Source organism: Lemur catta, chromosome 26 (assembly GCF_020740605.2).
Source record: "Lemur catta isolate mLemCat1 chromosome 26, mLemCat1.pri, whole genome shotgun sequence".
In the NCBI taxonomy this organism is placed as follows: Eukaryota; Metazoa; Chordata; class Mammalia; order Primates; family Lemuridae; genus Lemur; species Lemur catta.
The window spans coordinates 4,429,152-4,456,443 of NC_059153.1; the positions used below are offsets into that span (position 1 = coordinate 4,429,152).

At 41.1% G+C, this 27,292-nt stretch overlaps 1 protein-coding gene across 1 annotated transcript in view; it reads left to right on the forward strand.

Annotated features, from left to right (window-relative positions):
- The window catches only part of ANK2 (ankyrin 2), a 396,857-nt gene that overhangs the window by 107,337 nt on the left and 262,228 nt on the right, over positions 1-27,292 (forward strand). The gene's annotated exons all lie outside the window — the stretch shown is intronic.

Genomic DNA, 27,292 nt, shown 5'->3' on the forward strand with positions numbered 1-27,292 from the left:
CCCCAGAGCTGGTAGGACTTTGGTGCAAATCCCAGCCCTGCCTCTTTCTAGCTCCGGAACCTTGGTCAAGTTATTAATACATAACATTTCTAGGCCTCAGATTTTATCCCTAGCATGAGGATAATAATAGGACCAATCTCATAGGGTCTTTGATAAGTGTTTTCATTTGTTTGTTTGTTTGTTTTTTGAGACAGAGTCTCACTCTGTTGCCCGGGCTAGAGTGAGTGCCATGGCGTCAGCCTAGCTCACAGCAACCTCAAACTCCTGGGCTCAAGCGATCCTCCTGCCTCAGCCTCCCGAGTAACTGGGACTACAGGCATGCACCACCATGCCCAGCTAATTTTTTCTATATGTTTTTAGTTGTCCAGGTAACTTCTTTCTATTTTTTAGTAGAGACAGGGTCTCACTCTTGCTCAGGCTGGTCTCGAACCCCTGACCTCGAGCGATCCTCCTGCCTTGGCCTCCCAGAGTGCTAGGATTATAGGCGTGAGCCACCATGCCTGGCCTTTAATAAATCTTAATGAAAACATTGATGTGAAGCAAAGTGTCTAGTTCATGGTAAACACTGAATAAATGGTAGCCATTTTTATGTTTTATTCCAAAACATTTTGTAATAAGTTTGGTATGCTGAAGGTAACATTTAGGGTATTGAATAATCTCTGTTTCAAAAATGTACTAGAATGGAAGCCAAACCAGATTCTGGTCAGACCTTACTCAATACCTGAAGAAACAAGTACAGAGAACAATCTTTTCCTATTTATTTTAAAAAGTATTGGCCGGGCGCGGTGGCTCATGCCTGTAATCCTAGCCCTCTGGGAGGCCGAGGCGGGTGGATCACTCGAGGTCAGGAGTTCAAGACCAGCCTGAGCGAGACCCGTCTCTACTAAAAATAGAAATAAATTATCTGGACAACTAAAAATCTATATAGAAAAAAATTAGCCGGGCATGGTGGCACATGCCTGTAGTCCCAGCTGCTCGGGAGGCTGAGGCAGGAGGATCGCTTAAGCCCAGGAGTTTGAGGTTGCTGTGAGCTAGGCTGACACCATGGCACTCACTCTAGCCCGGGCAACAAAGTGAGACTCTGTCTCAAAAAAAAAAAAAAAAAAGTATTTATTGAGCACCTATTATGTGCTGGGCGCTTTTTCTCAGTGCTAGAGACATAGATGAGAACAACACAGACAAAAATCCCTGCCCTTAGAAGTCTATTTTCCAATAGCGGAGGAGAATGAATGAAATAAAATAAAAATGTATATTAGAGTGGTAAAGGCTAAGAAGAAAAAGCAAAACGAAAAATAAAGCAGTGAAGCAGGTGGTAAGATTTGTCATTTGTCGGTTCTTGGTGCGCCCGTAGCCAAAGAATGACCAGACACGCCAAAGTTAGGCAAGCACGAAAACGAGGTGTATTGAGGAGAGAAAGAGGATTATAGGGCAAGAGCAAGAGGTAGGTTTACAGGGCATGGCACATACACCTCAGATGATGGCCGGACCCATTGTCGCAGCAGGGCAGGCAGCAGGAAGGACAAAGAGAGAGAGGTTGGCTGTGGTCTGTGTCTTATTTTATAGTGTCTGGATAGGGACCTCCCTCGTGGTTCGGAGGTCACCATGGAACCACTTTCATTGGACAATTGGGAGTCACATGACCTGTGCCTTAACTACATATGTGGGTTCTAGGTCACTTTCCAGACTCTATGGTACCCATGCTGCTTGGCCTGTGGGCTGGAGAGTCCTCTGCATTCTTTTGCACCTGGCGCGCCAAATTCTGATGGGTAGATGGGTAGAGTGTTCCCTCCTCCCCTAGGTATGGAGAATCAGGGTTGGGCAGGACCAAGATGGGGCAACAGCACCCACTTTGTCCCTAGGAGACCCGGAATCCCTCGCTATCTACCTAACAGTCTCACAGAAAAAGGTGATGTTTTTTGGAGCAAAAACCTAACGGGATGGAGGGAGAAAGCGTCCCAGGGAGAGGAAATAAGCAAGTATTTACACTTCAAAATATTACTCTACACTGCTAATAAAACCTACCCACCTCATTGAGGCTCTTGAGATGACCAAATGGAACAAATAATGAGAATAAATTTTGTCAACAAGAAAGCACTAGGTAGCTAATAATTGTTATTAATGTTATTCAAAAGAGGAAGGGAACATTGTGGTGGAATTTAGTATCAGACAGAGTTCTATAAGGCTTTTTCTCTACTGTTCTTCTGTCCTTTTGTTCCTTAAAACTGCATTTTCAAAAAATGTTCTAGGACAGAAGATGTGAATTCACTCCCTCAAGCAAATCTCCACAGAATAGACTCATCACGCCGCCATTACACCTTGTGTAGCCTCATGGATGAATTTCAGTCGCTCCTTAGAAAGTTTCAGAATTGATCTCTGCCTAAAATGAGGACCAGACATATTTTATAAAACCATTCTTGATTTCTCAAATAAAGACCATTTGGGATATCAGAAATTTTCTTATTCTCTTGTTGATAGTAACTTTGAATGATGTAGTCCTTTCAAAGTTCTTTTTTAATAGTCTTATCAATCATTAAGTCGTCCATATAATTCAGCCCAACCTGAATCAAAACGAGCACGGAAAACACTCGCAAATGGTGTTTAACAGCTTCATGGTTCTTTAATTATCCAGCTGAGACCCAATTCACCAGAGTGATTGACTACTTATTCCAGTGATTGAGTCTAATATATCCTCTTACTTTCCATTCTTGTTTGAAGGTGATAGAACTTTGAGTGAGACTTTTCCTAATATATTTACTGAAGTTTAGGCGTTTGAAAAATAAAGGGACTCATTAATGACAAACTTAATTAATTGAAAGAAGCTTTTCTTGTAGAGGTGCAAAACTGTCAGGTTATGTAACACACAAACTCTATGCCTTGCCTTAATTCTAACAGTGAGTGCTACTCTCAATTAAGTAACAACTGATAACCCCAGGTGATGCCTCCTGCCTCATTCCTTTTATCATTTTTATTAAATAAACTTTACATGTGTAAAATTTACACCACCTTTGAGGCAAAATAATTCCCCAACCCTATAAGGAAAAAAATTATACAGAGAGCCTGTGATGATGAGTTTTGAGTTGTGAAAACATTCATGGCAAAGTCAGGGAAGAAATCCAGATTGTGGATGACTGAGGAGCAGAGAGATAAATTCTTTATTTTTATTTACCCTTACTGGATTGGGTAAATTTTCTATTTTATGTGAGTTTTTTTCAAACATCAAGAACCTTATTTATCTGGGAAAATAATTCTGCTTTTGCATGGGTGTAAACGTGTGCTACTTTTCATTGCTCGTTGTAAAAGTCATGGCCAATGCGTCTGTAACAAAAGGTGGGTTAACAAGAGAAAAGCATGACAAATTTATTTAATCAAAGTTTGATGTGACACAGGAAGCTTCACAAACCCAAAGACCCGGGGAAACTGTCTATTTTTATGCTTAGGTTCGATGGAAAATGGCCGGCCTTGTAGAAATATGATGGAACAAAGGGTAGGATCTAGTGGCTTGGGGAGAGCCCAGCAAGGCCTGTCTTTCCAGATTCTTCTTGGCCTCTCTGTGTAGCCCTCCTTCCTCCTGGCCATGGGGCACGACCCCTTTCTGGTAGGATGGTCTTCAAGGGAGAAGGGAAAAGAGAGAAAGTGACCTTTCTGGGTTTTCTGGCTTGCTTTGCGGGAAGAAGTTCAAATTTCTATGATCTGCCTTTGGAAAGAGGAATTCTGGTTTCTATGAATTGCTTCTGGGGAAGAAAGGAGCAAAGACCCACGGACAGGAGAAGGAGGTCAGAAAGGCCTTGCTTCTGTGGCCTTCCAACCTCCTTTGGTTCAAAGTACTCTACACGCCAAGGAGCTACACTTGGGATGTTGTGTTCTGAGCCCCAACACTATCTTTATAAGGAGACGATTTTCCGAAATGTTTGCAGGTGTTTGCAGTTTATTGAAAGAGACATTTTGTCATGTATTTATGGAAACGTCTATACTTCCCTGTGTGTTTGCTTGTTCAACTTGTGTTCCATGTAAGTAAGTGTTAGGTAATTGGAGCCATAGCTTTTGAGGAGCCTGGACTCTAAAGGGAAAGAAAAGACACATAGGTAAAACCATTTTAAGAATTAACTATGTTTTCCAGCCTGAGCAAGAGCGAGACCCCGTCTCTACTAAAAATAGAAAGAAATTATATAGCCAACTAAAAATCTATATAGAAAAAATTAGCCGGGCATGGTGGCGCATGCCTGTAGTCCCAGCTACTCGGGAGGCTGAGGCAGGAGGATCGCTTGAGCCCAGGAGTTTGAGGTTGCTGTGAGCTAGGCTGATGCCAGGGCACTCACTCTAGCCTGGGCAACAAAGTGAGACTCTGTCTCAAAAAAAAAAAAAAGAAAAAAAAGAATTAACTATGTTTTAAAATATTAACTGTAACAAAAGTCATGCTTAAACAACACAGGGCCAAGCTTCCCGCCTTGAAGCTAACAGTCCTTGGATGGCTTTATCTCTCGCATTTCCCTCCTTTTTTAAACCTTGAGAGCTTCTAAATGTTTCCCTTGCTTGGATAATTTTATATTAATATATAACTCTTTTTTTCTGAGATAGAGTCTCGCTCTGTCGCCCCAGGTAGAGTGCAGTGGTGTCATCATAGCTCACTGCAACCTCAAACTCCTGGGCTTAAGTGATCCTCCTGCCTCAGCCTCCTGAGTAGGTGGGACTACAGGTGCCACCAGGATGCCCGGCTAATTTTTCTATTTTTTTGGTAGAGACGGGGTCTCGCTCTTGCTCAGGCTGGTCTCGAACTCCTGAGCTCAAGCAATCCTCCCACCCAGGCCTCTCAGAGTGCTGGGATTACAGGCATGAGCCACCACACCTGGCCAATATATAACCCTTGATATAAAAATTTTGGAATTCTTTGGTGATCGGACATCAGCAAGGCTGCTTCTACAAAAAATACGTGTGTGTGTCTGTGTGTGTGTGTGTGTCCCTATCTGAGAAAAGAAAACAGGGCAAATTATCGATTTGTCCAAATAGTGCTGCCGATCGTATGTATTTGACAGTACAGAGAAACTTATAGATCAGTATTTCTTGGCAAATTCAAAAAACACAGTTTCTATCATTTATGAAAAGCATGTTTGATGAGATTGCAAACTGAGGAAAAGTATTATTTGTATTAAAATCTATTCTGGTTTTCATCCTTCAATTGGGCTTTTCTTATCCATATTATATATTCGATGTTCAGTTCTGAGATAATAGCATTTTCTAGCTGGAAGGGACTCTAGTTCGTATCCTTCACCTTTCAAAGTGAGGACTAAAAATGGTTCAGAGATTTATCCAGCACCGTGTTCTTGGGGGTCCAGAATCCTAGTCACATCCTGCAGGCACTAGACCGTTGCCTGCCACAAGGGTGCTGAGTGCACGTGGAATTAGGGTATATTTCATCCACTTCGAGCTAAACATACTAGAGAAATTGAGAAACTGAAAATGTAATTGCCACCTCTTGTATCAGTGTAGCTGACACTCTAATTCACTTAACCTTGAGGAAATTAAAGGAGTTGGATTTGGTGTCATGACAGTCATGAACTATTATTAGCAGAGACTTCATATCACTTTTCATTGACTGGGTGATGCAATGATGAGTCCTGAAAAATCCCCATCCTTGTGGTTTCCATTCCATGCTGATGGTAGCAGTGCTGCCGAATTTCCAGAGATCGGCATGACCGATGCAATGAAGCTACAGCAAAAAGGAAAGATTTCTCTTTCCATCACTTATGCTATTCGGTTTTGCTTTTACTTGAAAACTATCAACATGCTAGAAACCCTCAGATAGACATAGGTGGGGTAGCCTGTTGGTGAACATTAGGATACTCTTATAGATTTCCTTTCCCTCGCTAAAAATTTTCTCTTGCTGGCTATTCAGTTTGCCAATTTGCCTCGTGGAGAAAAAAGTTTGAAAAGGACACAAAAATTTTCCTTGATCTACAAAAACAAACACATGAAACACTAAAGGAAAAAAAAAAAAAATCCAAGACCCTCAAGGGAAGTACTTCACAAAACAAACTGTTCTTGCCAGAGGTTTGGTAACTAAGCAATCGTCAACAGGGTCTGTGGCCAGCAGAATAATTGGGAAGTGCGTGAGGACAGATCATTCCCTTGTGTCTGTGTGAGCCGCCGAGCTTGCTTCTTAAAGACTCTCAGGAAATTATGCAAAGTTAAATACACCTCCACTCCCCACTTAGAGTGTACAGTGAATGCCATTGTATTATTTGAGGCCAGGAGACCGTACAATTTTGGTTATTGGTTCTAGATGTTTGTAAGTTACAAAATTTCAGGCCCTGGGATAGGAGTGGGAAGTATAAAGAATGTTTTATTTAAAATATTAAAGATTTCCCTTCTCCATCACACATTTTCTTTAAGGTTTTAAACTAAAAGAAATCTGTTTTTTACATTTGATAATTATCTGGGTGACTTTTTAAACATTATATTTAATGTTACTTTGGTATTTCTTATTTCGTTGGTTTATTACTCTTGGAATTTTGTTTCGGACGATGATTATACAAAAGGTAAAATTCTGACAGTTATCATCTTTTTTTCCTTAATTCTGACTTTAATAATCCTCACACAACATAATGCTCAATAGTCCTCTAACTATTCATATTTATCTTTTCTTCCCAATTGCCCCAATTTGCCTTAAACATGACAGCAAGGATCGATGCATGGATGGTTCACTAACCATGTTGCTTTTTTTTTTTTTAAACAAGTCAACATGTACAAAGTGGCAACCTTCATAAATTGTGCTTTTCCTCACCTCACACACCACACACCACAATCTAAGACTCATGACAGAGGAGGAAGAGATGTATAATATATGTGGACTTTAGGAGTCTCCATGGATGTTGTATGTACCAGTTCACTTCTACTCCTCCCACCCACACATTTATTTCCTGATGGGCCCATTTCCACCCGTATTCTTTATGTCGTCCAAACAAATGTACATTTCTCTTTTCTTTGTGCCTTGTGGATGGTCTCCAAACTCCAGTACATGATGTTTCTTCTATTCAGAACCTTGCAAAAAATTAATCTCTGTGACGTTTTCTTTTCCATCGTGCCTTTAATCCTTCAAAATGAATGCAGCTATCTCCTGATGCAGTTGTAATCAGCTCTGTACATTATGTTTTTTGGCTTCTTGTGAGTGGCTGATGAGAACCTCTCTCTTTTTCTCTGTGGAGTTTATAAATATTAATTGCTAAGGAGATCCAAGGGTGGGCGGAAGGGGTTTCACTCTGAGATCAGGAACTGTTTTGGGAAAAGTTTTGAGAGATGTGGAGGTGTATGGGTCGTGTACCCGATGGCTATGTAACTTTCAGTAGGGAGAAAGGACATATAGGTGAATTTATGTAGATTATTTCCATCATTATGTGTGTTAATTTTCTGATTTATAAAATTTAAAACAGAAATTGACAGGTTAAGTAAATAAGTGAAGCTGTTTGAGTATAAATGGAATTGTTTGGTTTCTTGGCCATTTTGTACGTTGATATTTGATTGATAGACACAGGATATAAAATAAATTTCTTTTCCCTGTTAACTCTGCTATAAGAAAAATAAAACAAAACAAAACGAACAAAAAAACACAACACAACTGCCATGATAAATGGCTACTGATACTTGGGAGCTGATATGTAGAAAGGGGACCCTGGAAGTTTCTCTCTACCTGTTATTGCCATGTAGGAATGGGAGCACAATGTTGCCAGATCTGAGTTTTCAAAAGAAGTAAGAAATCAAAATTTTGATGTGAAATTTCCTGTCTTCCCCCCACCCCCAAGGAATGGATAATTTCTTTCTTTCTTTCTTTTTTTTTTTTTAAATTTCAAAATATTAAGGGGGTACAAATGTTTTAGGTCACATGGATCACTCTTGCCTCTGACTTTTTAATGTGAGTTCTAGCAAAAACAAAACCAAAAAACTGTTTGCGCCAAACTAGACCCAGTGAGGCCATATCCAACCCAATGCCTTGATATATTTCCTAAAGACTAGATCACCTCTAAGATCCCTTCCTACACCAAACAGCTATGATTTTTAAGTTCCTTGATAGCAGGAGCTACATCCATTCTTTCCTCTTTAACTATCTCCACGAAACATTGTTACTGTGGAGCAAGAACTGATCATCGGATATTTTTATCACATTAAAACTTTCATTGGATCGAATTTTTGTAGGAATGCTTGACCTGCAGAAGGTATTTTCGGTGGACAGAGACCATCTATTTCTAAGAAAAGGCCCAATTGCTAAACTGTGGAACATAGTCAAATCTGGTTAGAAAAGATTTAATAGCATGCAAAGAAAATCGCCCGAAATAGCTGGAGAAGATGGGATCCTATATGGAGGTGCAGGGTGACGAGACATAGGGGAGAAGGGAGTTATTCATGGTGGTAGACCCTGCTGACTGGCTTTCTGAAGGCAAGAAATAAAATGATTAGTACAGGGAAGAAGCAGTTTTGTCTGGCTGAGAGGAGGTTATTGGAAACCTTCGAAAGGGTGGCTCTTTGCAATAGTTGGGATGGAAGCCAGACTGGAGAAGGTTAAAGGAGTTCTAGGTGAGAAATTGGAAGTTCCAGAGGTATGCCGCTCTTCCAAGAGCTTGGACACAAAGACAAAAGGGCTAAGGTGAGAGGGGAGAAATCTGTCTGTTTCAGTGAGACGGAGTGTTGGACGTGGGGCACACCAGTGCCTGCTTGAAGTTGGATGCTGGTACATCCTCCTCCTTGTCACTGGTACCTTGGAAAGTAAGTGACTCTCTCCTTGACTTGTATATAGGGTGACATATATTTGAACCCCTGTAGGGTGTAAATGGTTGAGACATAAAATGTTTCAACCGTTTCTGGGTGGGATGATTAATCAAGTGATGACTCATTATCTGTGTATATTTGGAAGTTCAGTACCATGGCTAACTCACAGGTTACAGAAGATAACACTGTCCTTCCTGTGTGTCAAAGTCACTCTTGTTTGTGTCTCCAGATCCCTGAAACTAATCCTTAAAGGTGGGTTATACGGCAAGTGATATCACCATGGGGCCAGTCTGCGCCAAGAGGAGTCTGTAGTTATTTTTGCTGACTGTGCAGAACCTGATCTCAGTTCACATGGAGTCTTCCCACTGAACTCGCTGTCCCTCTACCTGGGGCCACCATTACCGGGGCTGAACCACGTGCTCCTGCCCCTGAGACTCCAGCATTATATCAGGTTGCCAAGAGCTAAGGAAGCCCTCGTGTCCCCAGGTGCCTTGCAGCCATTTCCTTGATCCTTCTAGAATGTTACGACACATTTCCACATTCCCAAATTGTTAAATTCCTGTTAGCTTGTTGTTTGTGGAAAACTAAACGTGCATCTTCATTGGGAGGCATACCGAAAATAAATAGAAATACACATCTTCCATCTTTTTTATTGACATTCCCTAAAAAACACAGAAATATAGCTCATATAGAGGAGAGAGACCAGTGGATTAATTTGGAAATGGGGAACTTTGAATGAAATGATTGATTTGTTCGTTTACAATACACCATCCTGTCGGTATGTGATGTGGTGGCATAATTTTGTAGACGTTAAAAATAGCAAAAATACAATGGTGTAAAATGTGTATTCCTCCGACTTGTCCATTTATTTATGTCAAATAGTCTTCTGTTCTGGTAAAGCTATTAAAAATAGGTGACTGATGGTTACCCACCCAACGAGCATTTATTTAGCAGCTACTGTGGATTCTGCCTTAGTGGTAGACAGTTTGCACGTGTTTGCTTGTATTCAGTAGGGACATGGCTGGTCAAGCAATTGCAGTAGAGTGAGGCATGTGCCATGACACGGGGTACAAAATACTGTGACAGCACAGTGCACAAGCAACTGACCCAATGGGACAGAGGCTTCTGGGAAGTAATGACCTTGAGGATAAGACCTGAAGGTGGTCTAGGAGGAAGCCAAACAGATAAGTGGTTCCGAACAGAGCAAAAAAACAGGTGAGACTGTCCAGAGGTCAGTCAGCGCGCAGCAAATTAGAAAAATGGAGGGAACATTTATTAGCTCTTGTTCATGCAAAAACATATATATTAAGCACCTATTCTGTGCCATGCACTGTGCTAGGTAGCCCCTGGGAGTTACAAAAGGCAGAAGTGACTATTTCATGATGTTTACTGTGTAGTCAGAGGCAATTGCAGGACAGTATATAAGTACTGGAATAGGGACATGTTCAAAGGACACAGTAGAACAAAGGAGGAATAACCAATTGTGTTCGGAGGGACGAAGGATGGATCTCTACTTGCAATAGCCCAAGTATAGAGGGTCCTTTTATTATGATTTTGTTTAGGGGATTAATCAGGATTCAGCCTACTAAGGTAACATGTGTGCTTTGAAGCAGGTTTCAGGATAAGAAACCTAGAATAAACGAGAAGACTGGTGCATATAGAGTGTTTAGCCATTTTATTATGGGCAAAGGAAAATGTGTGTTGTTTCCACGATGAAGAAAAATGATTCACTAACTCACAGGTTGCAGGAAATATACCTCAAGGACCGTCTACTTTCATTATATTTTCCTTTATGTGAACCCAAGATACATGGGCTCCTCGGGTAAGGGATTGAAGTACTCGGTCGGCTCAATCGCTGTGTATTAATATAAATTAATATCTTTGATGTGTTCCTATGTATCTGTTAGTACAACTCAGCTTCTAACGACCTGATCGTATCTGGTATCAACACAATGTAGCGGGTTTAGAATAGTAAAATAAAAACCTGGATTCAGAATAGTTGGCAAAAACTCCAGGCACTTTTAACATAGACATAAATGTGGATTCTATGCTCCTTGTCATTAACTCTTAGAAAGATAATATTTTACGAAAGCAAAATTATGCTAAAGCTAAGGCTCTTATGACATGGGAATTTGGGTATTTAAAAAAGATACCTGTAAAAGAACGAGGCAGAAGTTTTTGTAAAAAAAAAAAAAAAAAAAAAAGGACGTTAGGGGCCTAAGAGACCATAGTGATGAGCGAGTCTGAGAGTGAGTTGAAGTGAGTTGAAGTGACCCGCTCAGAATTACACACCCGCAGTAGAGCCTCTTGTTTGTTCTCTGCACTCCATGCCTCAGGATGACTTACTTATTTTGACAGTCCAAAAAAAAAAAACGCACACCCAAAAACCATTCTCCAAAATGCCCTGGTAGATTAAAGAGGTAGAGTTAAAGAGATGTCTGTTGACCTGCTCTTAAATTATAAGTGAGAGTAATAATAAAATATGTATACTTGTGATTTGATTAACATCCACACAATTTTCCATGGTTTTCTCATTGTCCTGTTTGAAATTGTCAGGTATAATCTAGTTTCCTTTTTTTTGTACCTGCTAATAAGAGACAGTTTTCCACATGAAAAGTTAATCAGTATATTTATTATCTAGAATAAAAATGCAAATTAAAAAATAATATCCAGGGTGCTATGTGAATTATAAATGCCACCAAAAGGCGATGGAATGATAGTGTTTGGAAAGGTAATACGGAAAATTAAACACGTGTTTCATCTGTAGAACTAAAATAAAATCAGAAGGGAGTGTACTCTTTATATAATGGTAAAAGAAAAATCAAATTATGTATCAGAGAGGACTCAACCGTCTAGAGAATGAAAAGTCTTACATTTGGATCACTTGATATTTTCCTAAACAAAGTAGTCATCTCTAGCCTCGCTGAACTGTTTAAAGAGGAGAAAGCTTGAAGCCAGAACTTATGTAACTAACTTCTCCATGGTTCAATTCCCTACTTATGGGATTTCAAGCAGTTGGACTGGGCTTGGGGTCATCTGACTGGGAATCTAGAATATGTCTATCAGATTTGTACTTGGTGCTCAAATTAGGCAGGACCTCAAAGGATGGAAACAAAAATTAAAGTAATTTTAAAAACAGAGCGTAAAAATTCTATACAGAGAGGTATGATGTCTTTTGTAATGTAAATACAGGATTGGACTCAGCACAAGAAATTAAGGAAAAGAACAAGAAAAAAAAATCTGTTACAAGCTAAATATGAGTCAGTAATTCACTGCCATTGTTTGGAAAATGTCTGCATCATGCTGACTGTGGTTTTTTATTATTTCTATGTTTGTATTTCAATGTTTTATGAATGGCCAATGCATTTTAAAGAACTAAAAGGTAAAACTGGTGAGTGTTAAAAAGGAATCCAAATGACAGAAAAGAAAGAACAAGAAGGCCATGTCTGAATACAGATTCAAGAAATTAGGATTGTTCAAGCCAGAAAATTAAAAAAGAAAAAGAAAAAGGATGAGTTGAAAAGTGACTTGTATAGTTACTTTTAAGTATAGGAAGGAATTTTTTAATGAGGGGGATGTTGATTATTTCCTTTTTATATTGAGATGGAAGAAAAATGGGTTTGGTGAAAGAAAAAGACATTTTGGTGGCCTATTCAGGGTGACATATATTAGAAGAGACAAAGAGAATAGTAAAATTACCATCTTGGGGAAGCTTGACTAAGATAATGAATGGTAATTTTTCCTTAAGATTTAAGATTTTTTACTTGCTTGAAAAATACTTAATAGATGACTGGAATTGTCTGCCAGCTCTGTGACTGTAATCCGAAGTTTGCCAAGAAGTCTTTGAAATATATTATAAATTTTAATTTAAAATAAATGGAAGAGCTATATGCGGTGACATTGTTATCTATGCGACTCCTATAGAGTTGCATTAGAAAAAATTTAATTTTATTAATAATTTATCAATTTGTGCAAAATTTCTCATTTCATTTTTTTTTTTTTTTTTGGAGATATTCATCTTTCTCTGAAGCATCCATTCATCTTGCCTTGGATTTATTTATTTAAGGGGAGAGAGAAACCTTGGGGACTGTCGCAGGATAATGGGCAGATGGGCTGATTTCTTGCTTATTAGTAAGCTGGAGTGATTTGACTTTAAACTTCTTCCAAAGGGACAGGAGCCGCTTAAAATGAGGTTTACTTAATCATGGAAATATAATTAAAAATAAAGATATTATTTCCTCTCTCTCTTGGCTCCTACCTTGTTTCTATTTTTTGGCATTCTGATTTGACTTGATTATTTAGTGTTATCATGGACGAATCCTTAAGCAGACCAGTGGTTTGTTCTTTTGTTCTTTTGTTATCAGGGTGGGACAGACTAACTGCAGAGTTCAGCAGGAGGTAGCTCAGAGAAGTCTCTCATTAAAGAAGAATTGGGAAATCCCATCTGAATACCCCTCCTCCTCCTCTTACTTAGTAAATGAATAAAACAGTGAGATTCTTAATATCCCATGCAACGGTTTGCAAAAAACTGCAGGAAACCCTGCGTGTGCTTTTCTTCTTTCTTTCCTTCTTTTTCTTCTCTAAAACAAAACACTTGCATTCACTCCAGCTAAGCATAGGCTGAGTTGAGATAATCACAATTAGCTGTAATTACCGTGTGGTCAAGTCGTAGCTTAAGTCTCCACTGTGAGCCAATAGAGTACTTGGAAAATAAAGAGCTTCTCAAAACCAAAGCGTCCCAAAGGGCTATGGCAGGAATGTTAATGTTGTCACAGATGAATCAAAGCATTTTTGTTTGACTCTAATTAACAGTTCTATTTACTGCGCTACTCTAAGGCTACCCATTCTATTTGAAAAATATATGCAACTTAACTCATAAGTCTGTGCTTTTTGGAGGAAGTAAAACATATAGAATGTTTTGAATTCATTTCTTCTTTTTTCTCTCTAATTTTTGAATTGGTTTCTACATATAGAAAACCTATTATTGGATGGATTTGTCCCAGACCCAGGGCACAAACTGTGTTGGGTCAAGGGCATGGATTAAATATAAGGAATGAGAGCCAGTGGGTGCGGGAGGGTTTGCCTTGGTTAGTGCTTAACCTCTCTGAGCCTTGGTCCCTTCCCGTGCAAAATGGTAGAACCAAGAGCAACTTTCTCATAGAGCATCATGGTGTGGACAAAGGACAATAATCTCAGTAGTCACCCCGTGGGTGTCAAGGCTGGTAGTACCAGTCTGGCTTCTTTCACTGGGGAATTAAATTCCATTTTACCAGTGGGGCCTAAGAGAGGTTCCAGGGTAATGAGATACCAATCCTCTTTGTCTCCGAATCCTTTTTCCAATGTTAGCTGTTCTTCATTCTCACCTTCACCCTTTTAACTGGCATTCAGAAGGAATTCCATGCTGAGAGTTTAGACCCTGAAATTTCCCCGTCTGGTGCAGTTGGCGTTGGGCTCCGGAAGTGGAGTCTCTAGGCCCCCAAATCTTCTGCTTAGCAGTGAGTACAGCTGTGACGTGGCTATGACGTATTGCTTCTTTTGGTTTTCAACATCAGTGATACCTGTGAAAGACTTAAGAATCAGTTTAGAGAGAAGGAAAGTCCTCTTTTACAATTAAATGAGTCTTATTTGTTGTGTGTTATCTAAAGAGACAGCCACCCTGTCGTGTTTTCCTTCTGATAGGATGGTGTTCCTAGGCTGAGTTAGAATGCTTAGTCACATACTTGGTTTCTGAAAATATCTGCTATCAGCTTGCAGATGGAACATTCTTCTACCCGGGAAAGCATAGAATTTTTCAAGAGGAGTCAAATTTTGGAGTGAGTGGTGGAAGAAGATTTCAGTTGATATTCACTTACTATAAAACAGCTTCCATTAGGAAAAGCATGTGTGCCCATGTGGAATTGTTGCTGCCCAACCGGGTTCGTTTGCCCACTGCCCAAGAGGAAGCCGATGCACTGAGACAGCAGGATTTGCAGCAGAGAGAGAGTTTAATCCGCATGGCGCTAAGCAGGGGGAGGGGAGAAATTTCTCCAGTCTGCCTCCCAGAGAATTTGGGGGACAGGGTTTTTACAGACAGTTTGGTGTAGGCAGTTGAGTCTGCTAATTGGCTGGGTTCTGGGTGGAACCATGGGGTTGTAGAAATTGTCTTCTTTGCTGACCAGGTTCTTGGGTGGGGTCACAAGACCAGTTAGTTGAGCCAGTTCCTCGGTTGAGCCTCTGGTCTGGGGGGGTCAGCTCTTCCCCTGGGATGCGGGACTGGAAGGTATCTCAGAAACTACCCTTGGGTTTCAAAAGGTGATGTGATCTGTGGAGAAAGCCAAGAATCTTCATGACCACCATCTGTGTGGCTCCAGAGTGGCAATTATGGAGAGGCAAGCAGGGGGACAGTGGCTAGTCATTATCATTATTTTTGGCTAGGCCCTTACCACAGTTCTCGCTTCGCACCCCATTATTGATTTGTGTAAAGGGCAGTTTCAGAATCACAAGTACTACCCTATTTGCCCACATTGGGCCATTTAAATTAGATTACGTTTGAGAAAAATTAAATAGTCTCTTTCTGTATTTGGAAAATACTCTCTGGTCTTCAGGAACTTGATAAACAGGATCACCATGTAGCCACCTAAGTATAACGCAGGGTAACATCCCAATCTGGTATTACATTAGGTAAGAATGGCTGAGTATAGGCCAGGATTACAACCTTAGAAATCATAACTGTAGTTTAATCTTCTTATTTTAGAAATAAAGCCACTGAGATTCAGGTAAAATGACTTGCTCATGAGGGAAGCTCGTTAGTGGTCAACCCACCAATGGGATTCTCACGTCCTCACTACTTCACCAGCAGAGCAGACACAAAAACTCAAAGTCTGTGTTGGTGTGAGAGGGAAACAGTGCTCTCTAGGGAATTAAATCTAAGAAACGTGGAGAGATACTCAACACAGAACTTCTCACTTCCAAGTCAAATGGGAAGTTAGCGATATTATTCTACACCCTACTTATATTTCTGGAGGAGAGAGATTTCTCTCTCTTAGAATAGTTACTGAGTCGTTGAGAGAGAAGTTTCTGCATACAGCTGCAGTTTGGCCAGATGGAAATTGTCACCTTCCTTCCTGCCCTCATGTCACATTATCAAGAATCCCATCCCCGTGTCCAGCTCTTCATGCTAAGAAGCAAACGGAAGTGGGCATTTTCCATTTGTTCCAGGCGTACAGGTTCTGAGACAGAGAGCAGTGTGAGAGGAATCTAAGTGCCCCTTTGTTGCTGGCAGGCGACAACCTCCGGCAGTCACAGAGTGGAATGAGTCATTTGCTGAGAATTGCCTCAAATCCCGAGAAGCAGCGGCTCTGCCTCCCAAAGAAGATGTGCGTTAAATCTTGGAATAGGAAAATCTTGAAGACGGGGTACATTTAAGGATGAAAATCATACCAAGAGGAGAAACGAAGATGCATTTTTCCTGTGTCCCATCTGTTCGTTAGATGGGTCAATAAGTGTAATTGCTGTTTGTATTCTTGTTTGGCTTATAACCAGATGGAGCTTCCCAATGAAACTAATAGTAACTGAGTAATCTTGATTTATCTGTAATCTATTCAATTGGTCAAACAAAACAAAACAACAACAACAAAAAACCCTGCATTGTCTGCTCTGTGATCAACAGTACCAGAAAGAAACTATTGAGGAGAAAAGACTGCAGCCAATATAAAGAAACCTCTTGGGTCCTAAGTTAACATGAAAATGGGAACAGAGCGTTCTCAATGAGAAGAGAGTACCATTTTATGCATGTCCTTGGGGGCAAGAATCATGTCTTAATTATCTTTGTGTCTCTCGAATGGAGAGAAGAACCTGGCATTTAACAGGTACACGGTAGAGTTTGCTGAGGGAATATTGACAATCTTTCTGGGCAAATGTAGAAAATAAGTAAATGACTTGAGTCTTTTCCACCTAATGACATCTTCACTTTTCCCCACATCCCTGCTTAGGCTACCATGATGGGAAGTGTGTTTTGGCATCTCTACTAGAGTATAAAATTTGTTTTCCTATCGCTGGAGGTTGTCATGTGCTAGTAAAAAAAAAAAGGGGGCAATAAAATGTTTAAAATACCAGTATGGATATAGTTGAAAACTGTTTTGGAGGTACAGAGGTTTTTGTGGGCTATCCAGGAACTCATCAAATCATATATAATGTAATTTCTTAGACCAAGATGTTCAAATTTTGATAACTGAGCCCTTTTTCTAAGTTGAGTTGCCATCTACCTTTTTTTGAATAGGCCTTTCTATTATTCTAGATTCCATGAACAAGTATCAACAGTGGCTTTCACTCAGAATAAAAAGGTACCTATCAAAGGGTACCTTTTTTTTTTTTTGGTGTGTGCTGGGGAAGTAGGGGGGGCAGCCTTGATTTATCCAGTTGGAGAGAAAAGACTGATGCATGTTAAACAGTTAATTAGCTTGTGTGATTCATATAGACAAGAAGTGGCATAATGATCTAGAAAGAAGGAAAGTTTAATGTCATTTGCCATTGTTAGAAAAAGCTTTATGGTCAGTTTGAGACTTGAGGTAGGCAGATTTTAAGGAGAAGTAAGAAAATAACATTAGGCACTTTTTTACCTGGGAATTTTTCACTGGCGTACCAAGACTGGATTTTTGTGTTCCTCCTAGAAGCTCTGCTAACTTTTCCTTAACAAAAATCTGATCACACTGTATTTTTATTTATTTGATTGTATCCTTTATAGATCACTTTGAGTAAAACACTTGAAGCCAGGAATGTATAGATGAATTTGAGCAATAGTTGATGTTTGAACTTTATTCTGAGGATGCTGAAGACTCATATAAATTTTTTTTAATGAAAAATAAAAGTACAACTGTCTGAAGATTAGATAGGAGGAGAAAAACCTCAAGATAGGGAGACAGCAAATCTTGTTGATTAAAATAGTTCGGATATGAGAGAAAAAGGGGTAGAGCAATAGAGAATGGAAGAAATGCATAAAATATATTTTCAAATTAGAAAAAAAAAGGTTTTATTTTCTGCATGGGAGAGACTGGAAAGAGAAAAAAGGAAAATTAAAGGTTTAAACCTAAAGGACTTTTGATTTTTGTCCAAACTGGTGGGTAAAACTACCTAGCATTTACAAAACTGACAAAATTGTTTTCCAGGTCTAAATACTTTGCCTCATTCCTGCCAGCATTTCTTTGTTCCTTCATTATTTTTCAACTTCACTTGTTGACCTTGAGAAAAATTAGGTCTGTAGTCTCACATGTCTTGCAATGTCTACATTTTTCTAGTGGAGAAAGAAAAGGAAATTGAACACGGTACAGCTATATTACATTCTGCCTGGTATTGAATCGCCGGCCATTTAATCCGGTCATTAAACTCTTTGAGTCATTTTTCCCACTTGAAAATGGAGCTTCAAACTCAAGGACTTTTAGCAGTAAAACAAACAAAAAAAAAAGTAGAGACTGTCTGAGAGAAAAATAAGAGAGCAATCACACATTTGAAGAAATATAGAAAACTGAGGCTCGAGGAAGTTGCATGCTTTGCTGTGAGCCATGGTGTAACGTAATGGCGGCAGTGGGCTTAAAACCCACGTGGACTGACCTTCTCGCCATTGCTGCTGACTGTATACGCCATCAGCGTTCTGCCAATGCTACAGATCACGTGTGCAATCTTCCCAATGTTTGCACCTACGCTGTTACATCTTCCTACGTAGGTATGTATGAATGACTGCAGAGAATTCAAAGGAAATCTCATCTAGTTGTCCACTTACATTTTGACTGTCACAAAGGGCAATTTGGCATTTTGCTCTACAACCACAGAATACCTATTTTTTTTTTTTTTTTTTGAAACTTTCTGTCAAGATAATTCTCTGTGGGTTTCTTGCATTTCTGTGCATCTTGCAAGCAAGGGCACGGTCTTGGCTCTAGACTGTCTTTTCAAGCACATTGGCATAGCGGGCACCCTTGGAAGACAGAGAAGCAAAAGTCAGGTATGTTTGCTCTCCATGGCTGCTTGTGGAGCAAGGTACAGACGTGCTTACTGCCCACTATAAAAGATTCAAGCTCCGTAAGCTCAGGATCCCCCTCTCCGTAGTGTACAACCCACAGAGTGCGCATCTGTCTAGCCTCTGCACGTTACCTCTGTGAGAGGTAGGGAACAAGGGACACTGACACAAACATGCTGACGCTAACGCTGCTTGCAGTACTGTACACAGTACAGTTCTGTGTCTCAGACTCAGGAATCTCCTATCGTCTGTCACCATCTACGATACTGTAGCGGGCTAACTCATTAGCTTGCAAATAGGAAACAAGATTTCAGATCCTTCGCAGTTCTTGATACTTTCTAGGGTTTGTGGGCCCAGGAAATAATCTGATAATTGGTGAGGCGTCAGTGGAAATTGAAATGTATCCATTATTAGCAATAACTAGGTTTTTTGCTTAGTTAGATTTCCACAGTTTTAAATAGAACAGCTTGAAGACCCAAGTGTGCCATTAATATCCTGGGGCTCAACTGATTGGATTTGGAAAGTGGTTCTATACTTAGTTGCTCTCATCAATTTCCATCTGTAGAGCATTGAATGTATTCTTGTTGTTATGTTCTAAATGTTTTTGTAAATTGATAGGCAGGCAAAAGCTATTTTTTGGACATTTATGCAGGATCAATTGGCAAGCAAATATTATGTAGTAATTGATATAGATAGTCAGTGTGACCAGAGTGGATGATTTGACCATACATTGTTTCCTAAAGTTTACATGTGTGACTGGATGAACTTCCTCAAGGAGGGTTCATTTTCCTGCTTGAATTTGGATACTTCCTTTCCAGGTTTGATTATTACCACATTGTCAAGGCCTAAAACACAATTCGTTTTTACTAGGTAAGCAGATTAAATAATTAAGATAGATATTTTCTGTGCTAGTTTTACTGTTAAACGAGAAACAGGAATGAGGCCTAAGTAGAATAGAATATCACAAAGATTGAATGACAAAGGGAATCATCAGAAATATAGATTTTGTTTAAAACCCAGAACAAATAACATGCAATATTTACATAAATCGACACTAAAGACTAAATTCTGGACTGTAGTAGCAGAATAATTAGCAAATTAATAATTAATCTTTCATCTAACGCTACTCTGTGCTCAATCGTTTTCCTCATATAGAGGTTGAAACTAACAGTGAATATGTTTGCATTGCGTGTGTCTCTTTTTAGACATTAGCTCAAATTAGTTTTAAGCTATGATATACTTTTCTTTCCTTTTAAAGCTTTTTTTTCATAATTTTTTTTTGTACAGTAGAATTTAAGGCTGTTAGGAGATCATATAGATGTTATATAGAAGGGGGAGGGGCCCAGGAGCGTGCGAAGAGAGTGAGTAAAGAAGGAGCAAATGAGACTATACTTCAAATACGAATTTATTAGACACAGTGGCTCACGTTCAGAAAGTATGATATATGAAACTCATCTTTGGAGGTCAGCAGAGACCTTGCTTTGAGAGGAAATAGTAGAGTTTGACCCAACACTTCGTAGTTAATCATTCCAGAAATCAGCTTTGATAACAATTTTTTTTCCTTGTATTTAAAAAAATAGAATGCAGAACACTGCAATTTTAGCTAGCAGAGTCTGTTCCTTTGGGAACAGACCCTGAGTTACAGTGTGCAAAGTCAGCCCTTCCACTTACTGCTGGCCATCTGTGGCAGAGGACATTTTCCAAGATGGCCCCCATCCCATATGCTCTTCTGCAATGTGACTTTTCCATCCCAGCCCACCCATCGAGAGGTGGGTTCTGTTTTTTTATCTCTTGAATCTGGATGAGCCCTATGACTGCTCTGACCAATAAAATATAGCAGAACTTTTAATTGACCTGGCACTTTCCACTTCCTGCCTCTTGGAAGCCAGCTGTCATGGAAGAATGCAACTGTCTTGAAACCACCATATAGAGAGAAACCCAAGCTGTGTGGAGAGGCCCCAAAGAATGAAATGCCTGGTGGAAAGAGAGAGAACAGCGAGCACCAAGGAACCAGATGTGTGAGTAAGGATGTCATTGCGGAAGGGGATCCTCCAGCCGTGAGTCAGGATGAATCAGCCAGCTGAGCCTTTCCCTAATCCTTGACCCACAAATTTGTGAGCCAAATAAAATTATTGTTTGAAGACAGTATGTAGATGAGCTAGTTTGTAACAGCAATTGATAATTGGAATGCCATCCGTCTGGACTGGATGGTAGTTAGAAGTTAGAGAGCACTTACAGGTAATAAACTCTTCATTTCAACCTTTTTCTCTCTAAATGGAAGGACTGGCAGTGGTCAGTCATTAATAATAATTCATTCACAGGAGTGATAAGATAGCAAACTGACTTCCTTTGCCATCTATTATCTTTTTTTTTACTGTATTTATTTGTTTAAAGGCTCCTTGAAGCTTTACGGTTCATATCATCATTTTTCTCCATCATTGTTGAGATTCTTTGGCAAAGGGTAACATTGTAAATAAACAAGCTCATCGCCAAATTAACTCTCTTTTGCCTTCTACTATGATTATTTGTTGTAGTGATCCCTGATCTAAACTTGGGTTTTTGTTTTGTTTTTTTTTTGAGATAGAGTCTCACTTTGTTGCCCAGGCTAGAGTGCCGTGGCATCAGCCCAGCTCACAGCAACCTCCAACTCCTGGGCTCAAGCGATCCTCCTGCCTCAGCCTCCCGAGTAGCCGGGACTACAGGCATGCGCCACCATGCCCGGCTAATTTTTTCTCTATATATTTTTAGTTGTCCAGATAATTTTTTTATTTCTATTTTTAGTAGAGACGGGGTCTCGCTCAGGCTGGTCTCGAACTCCTGACCTCGAGCGATCCTCCCGCCTCGGCCTCCCAGAGTGCTAGGATTACAGGTGTGAGCCACCGCGCCCGGCCTGTTTTTTTTTTTTTTTTGAAATAATGGCATTTACAGCAACTTGGATGGAACTGTAGACCGTTATCCTAAGTGAAGTATCTCAGGAATGGAAAATCGAACACCCCATGTTCTCACTAATAAGTGGGAGCTAAATGATGGGTACACATGGGCACAAAGGGACACAGAGGACACTGGAAACTAGAAGGAAGGGAAGTTGGGAGAGGAAGTGAGGGGTAAAAACTTACCTATCAGGTACAATGAACACTATTCTGGTGGCAGGCACACCAAAAGCCCCGACTTAAGCATTATACAAAGTATCCATGTAATGAAAACATCTGTACCCCCTTAATATTTTGAAAGAAAAAAAATAAACTTGGAAATTTTGCAGCATTTTGGAAAAAAGAAAAAAAAGATTGTTGTGTCTTATTCTTCAGCTCTCTGCTTCTAATGCCCGAAACATTTCTGACTGGTGGATAATGATTCACGTAATTTTTGTTTTTACTCTGAGAGTCGCTGAGCAATTGCTGGGCCTATGTGCTTGCTGAGGAAGGAGGCTCCTGAAGTTCATTTTAGTGGAAAGACATCGCCCTCGAAGATGTCAAAGGTAGATCAGGAATGAGAAAACTTGGAATTTAGTTCAAAGTGCCACAAACTGTATGTGCAATCTTGAGTAGGTAACCCAACCCAGTGGGTTTCAATCTTTTCACTTGTTGGAAGGTAGGGGCTAGATATGTAACTTCCAAAACCAACCTGGATACACGCCTTTTAAAATATGACATATATTTGTAGAGGACTTAAATATGGAAGCTCTGTATTATTTCTATGTTGGGTTTTTATCAATGGACCCAGACTTTTTTTTCATTGCTAAAAGGAAAAAAAAAAAAAGCATTTGTCATCATTTGTTTTTAAGCTGGCTTAAGATTTAAAATATTGACAGTAATAAAGTTAAATGCCACTGGAAAAATATGTCTGTCAAGGACATTATGGGGCACAGCCTGCCCCAACGTGCCATTCATTTGCATCTACAGGGAAACCCAATTATAACATCTATTTTCAAGAACTAATATCACTAGAGACCGAATGTATAGTAGAGCGAGCAGATGACAACGTGTCCTAAAAAACTGACCTAGCCAGGAACATGGACATGGTGAGCTCACCCACATTTTGTTATTCTTCTGTAAAATTTGATGTCTGATCTCAAATATTGTTGCTGATATTTATGTAGAATGAAACACATAATCACTCTGCTGGTTTTAATAATTAAGTGTCTCAGGTGACGTGAGGTGCTACTGTTGTATGTTACGGTTTCCAAAAGGGTAAATTTTGCAACCGAGTACGTCTTTGGTAAATGTTCTGTGAGACTGGCACAAAGTGAAGGAAAGCCGGCTCCTAGCCCATTGCTACTGCTGCTCCTGCTTTAAAATCCATCTCAATGAAACATTCCTGAGCTGCCACCTCCACTTTTACATCAGAAACAAGGGTCTTGCTTCCCTTCACCATTTGCTGGGGGAGTGATTGTTGCGTGGACTCATTTCTCTCTGGTCCCTTACACCTTATGCAAGAAGTGATGGCTCGTTAATTTCAAATAGTAGTAGGTAAGATTTGACACAGACTTTTAAAGTTCATCCACGTGAAGATTACCATGGGGTAAAGGCTGCTCAGAGGTGCTACGAATCCTGGATCTGGGTCTTCCCTGTGCCAACCAGTCTTGGTACCTTGGATGGAGTCTCCAGTCTTTCTGCGTCTTGCTTCTTCCTTTGTCAACTGAAATGGATTTAGAAAACTCTTCTTGGTGGGCTCTTCCCAATACGAGACTTTTATGAAGCTAAAGTCCCTTTCCCCTCATTGTTTAGGCAGGGTGTCTACCCTCTGTCCTCTTCTTGCTTCCCACCTGCTTCCGGGACTTGAGCATGTGATGCCTTTAACCCATCTGTCTCCCCCGTCCCCGTCACCTCTCTCCCAGACGGCTGTCCTAGCCCCTAGGTGATCTCAGCACATCCATGCTCTGCTTAGCCCCCATTCAGTCACTCTTTACAAAGAATGCTCTTAAAGAAAAAAACTCAAATTTTATCATTTCACTTTCCTCCTTAAACTAGTAAATGGTTTTGCACGGCTTTTAGGTCCAAATCCCAAACCTTTTACATGGCCTACTGGACTCTTTACTCTTTAGTCCCTACCTCTGCCTCTGGCCTCTTCTCATGCCACCCCCTGTTTTTGTTTAAATTTCCTGCAGTGAACACAAAGCATATACTTTTACCAAAGGACACCTGGTGTCACCAGGCTGAGGATGTTGCCGGGTGTGGCTTCTGAAGTCACCCCAGTTGTTCATGGGAGATGTGCTGTTTGGAGGTCACGGAATTCTTCTTGTCTGGGGTAAGGATGGGCTTATTCTATCTCGAAATATCTTCCCCGGAACTCCAGAGTAAGGACGTTACGTGGTTGTAAAATCTGCCCTTGTCTAGCCACCTCACCTGCGTCTAACATCCTAGTTTGGGGAAAATATTCTCCGTAAGCTGACAGGGTCATCGTGCTACATGGTTCACAAGTTATTCAACAATGGTTAGGTCTCCCAGATGGGGACTGTCTCGGGCAGTTCAGGCAACTGTCACAGTATACCACAGACAGGGTGGCTTAAACAACAAACATTCATGTCTCATGGTTTTGGGGGCTGGGAAGTCCAAAACTGAGGTGTCGGCAGCTTCGGCGTCTGCTGATGTCCACTTCTCGTTGGCGGATGATCATCTTCTCATTGTGTCCTCACGTGGCTGTGAGAGAAACCATCTCTTCCCTTTGTTTCTTTTATAATAAGGGCACTAATCTCATTCACAAGGGGCCCACCCTTCTGACCTAATCACCTCCTGCAATGGTTACTTTTGTGGGTCAACTTGACTGGGTTGAGGGATACCCAGGGAGCTGACAAAACATTATTCCCGAGTGTGTCCGTGAGGCTGTTTCTTGGGAGAGATTGGCACTAGAATCAACAGACCGAGTAAGTAAGATCCTGCCTCCCCCCCCCGTAAGCCGGCACCATCTAACCCACTGAGGCACAGGCAGAACTGCAGGGCGGAGGGAGGGCGAATTCTCCCTTCTTGAGCTGGGCCACCCGTCTGTCCTGCCCTCACACATCAGAGCTCCTACTTCTCAGGCCTTTGGCCCCAGCGCCTACACCAGCACCCCCTCCCTCACCCCAGTTCTCAGAGTTCTCAGGCCTTTGGCTTCGGACGGAATGATACCACTGGCTGTCTTGGGTCTTCAGCTTGCGAATGTTATACTGTGGGCCTCTGTAATTGTGTGAGCCAATTCCCATAATAAAAGTCCCTCTTGTATAGCTATATATATATATCATTTTTGTTCTATTTCCCCGGAGACCCTTGACTAATATAATATACTTTCCCAAAGTCCCATCTCCTAAATCCACCATGTTGGAGATCAGGATTCCGACATGTGAATTTGGGGGGGACGCACACATTCTGTCCATAGCAGATACCTACGTGGGACAGTGCCAGTCTGTGGACAGGCACACTGGTGACAGGCCAAGGCCCAGGAAGGAGTCACCGATACAAGCCTGGCCAGGGGCTGCCATTGCAACCACAACGTGGCCTTGTCATGGCTCCGTCACTGCTGTGGTCTTTCCCACCACGGGGCGTTCAGCCAGGCTGTTGCCTCTGCTCGGGGTCATTCTTCCCAACTCCCACCCTCTAGCTTTCTTTTCATTTAGATCATTCCTATAGTTAATTAAAATCTTCTCAGTTTGCAAGTCACTTTCCCTCTGAAACTTGTCCTGTTCTTTCAGACGAGGTGGGGTGACACACACCAGGGACTTCTTTTATTGCGAATCTTGAGATGCAAGTTTTCCCTTTGTTTGCTATCTTTATATTTCGTGTATTTTTTTGCCCCCACTGATAATAAATGTATAAAAAAGAAGGATTCTTAGGGAACCCCCAACAAGTCTATGAGTTTGTTTACCAGGCGGGCAGCGTTCTGTGGTTCCATTCTCAGGGACTCCGGGAGAGAGTCACTGGTCAGAGCAGTGACTTCTGGCCACAGAAGAGGACATGGAAGATTTATTCAGGAAGAAAGGCAGGAGGGAAGGAGAACAGAGGGCAGCTGGCCTGTGACTGTGATCCCACAGACCTACCCTGCACCCCTTTTTCCTACCCACCCCTGATAAACAATATTCCTTCCCCTTCTCTTTTTATCCCCCCCCAATTCCTTGTGAGTCCGTTTCTTATCAGACTAGTGTCTTTAATGCAGCACCCAGGACCCATTTTTAATGGCTAAGAATTGATGCCCTGAGAGTGTCATTCCTCCAACAGGCTCCTACACTGGAAATGCGACCGTGTAGTCCCTTAAAAACGCGAACAGACGTGGTTAGTTACCATAGGGCTGATTTCCCAAACACCACCATCATCTTGGTGACTCAACTGTCATGAGAAAAAGTTACTTCTGTCCTTTAGGGTCAGTAAAAGAGGTAATAAGAGGGATTCTGTTCTACCTGGTGCTTTAGGGACTTGGGTTGTTTCCAACCGTTGCTCTCCCACCTTCTAGGTTGTATCTGCCACTGTGCCCCACCCGCAGAGGGGTAGACAGGGCAGGTTGGTCATGGAGGGTGTTGCCATTCGGGCTTGACAGTGGTCTAGCTGTGGCTTCCACGGAAGTTCTTGGAGGGTTTTGGTTCAGAAAACAGAGGCCCGATGCCTCTTTTGCCCAACCGTGGGATGCAAGGTCCCACTGAGACATGGTAAGAGGACAGTACTGGTGGGGTGTGGTCACATTCACAAAAGAACCATTTTAAGGTAGACTTTGCTGAGTAGAAAACTGTCTCTATTCTGTAATAACAACAACGAGATCAACAATAGCAACACATCTACAGAGACCCCTTCAGTTTTCAAAGTGCATTTAATTTAATACATTATCTCACTGGTTTAATTCTTACTCTGTTTTTACTTTTAAGTATTATTATACTTTAAGGCCGTTTTCTAGGAAAAGGAATAAGTGTTTAGCATGGACATATGTGCATTTGTACCAAACAAATTGAGCTCTGGTTACATCCACAATTTAATATGTTTATTTTTATTTATTTATTTATTTTTGAGACAGAGTCTCGCTCTGTTGTCCGGATTAGAGTGCCGTGGTGTCAGCCTAGCTCGCAGCAACCTCAGACTCCCGGGCTCAAGCGATCCTCCTGCCTCAGCCTCCCAAGTAGCTGGGACTACAGGCATGCACCACCATGCCTGGCTAATTTTTCTATACATATTTTAGCTGTCCAGATAATTTCTTTCTATTTTTTAGTAGAGAGAGGGTCTCACCCTTGCTCAGGCTGGTCTCGAACTCCTGACCTCGAGCGATCCTCCCGCCTCGGCCTCCCAGAGTGCTAGGATTACAGGCGTGAGCCACCGCACCCGGCCTATGTGTTTAACACACCTTGATTAGCTGCCTTTTGTGTGTCATGAATCATGCTTGGTTCTGGGAAATTCAATTTCTCCCCATTCAGACACACACACTCACTCGCTCACTCACTCACTCACTCACTCACTCACTTCCTGGCCCACAGTAGCTCTCTGCCTGTCAAGAAAAGACAGACAGCAGCTGTGGGTCATGCAATGTAGAATCACAGGTGCTCTGTGGGACATTTACCCGAAAGAGACAGGGCGGAGGGAGCAGGCATCTGTTTCACCT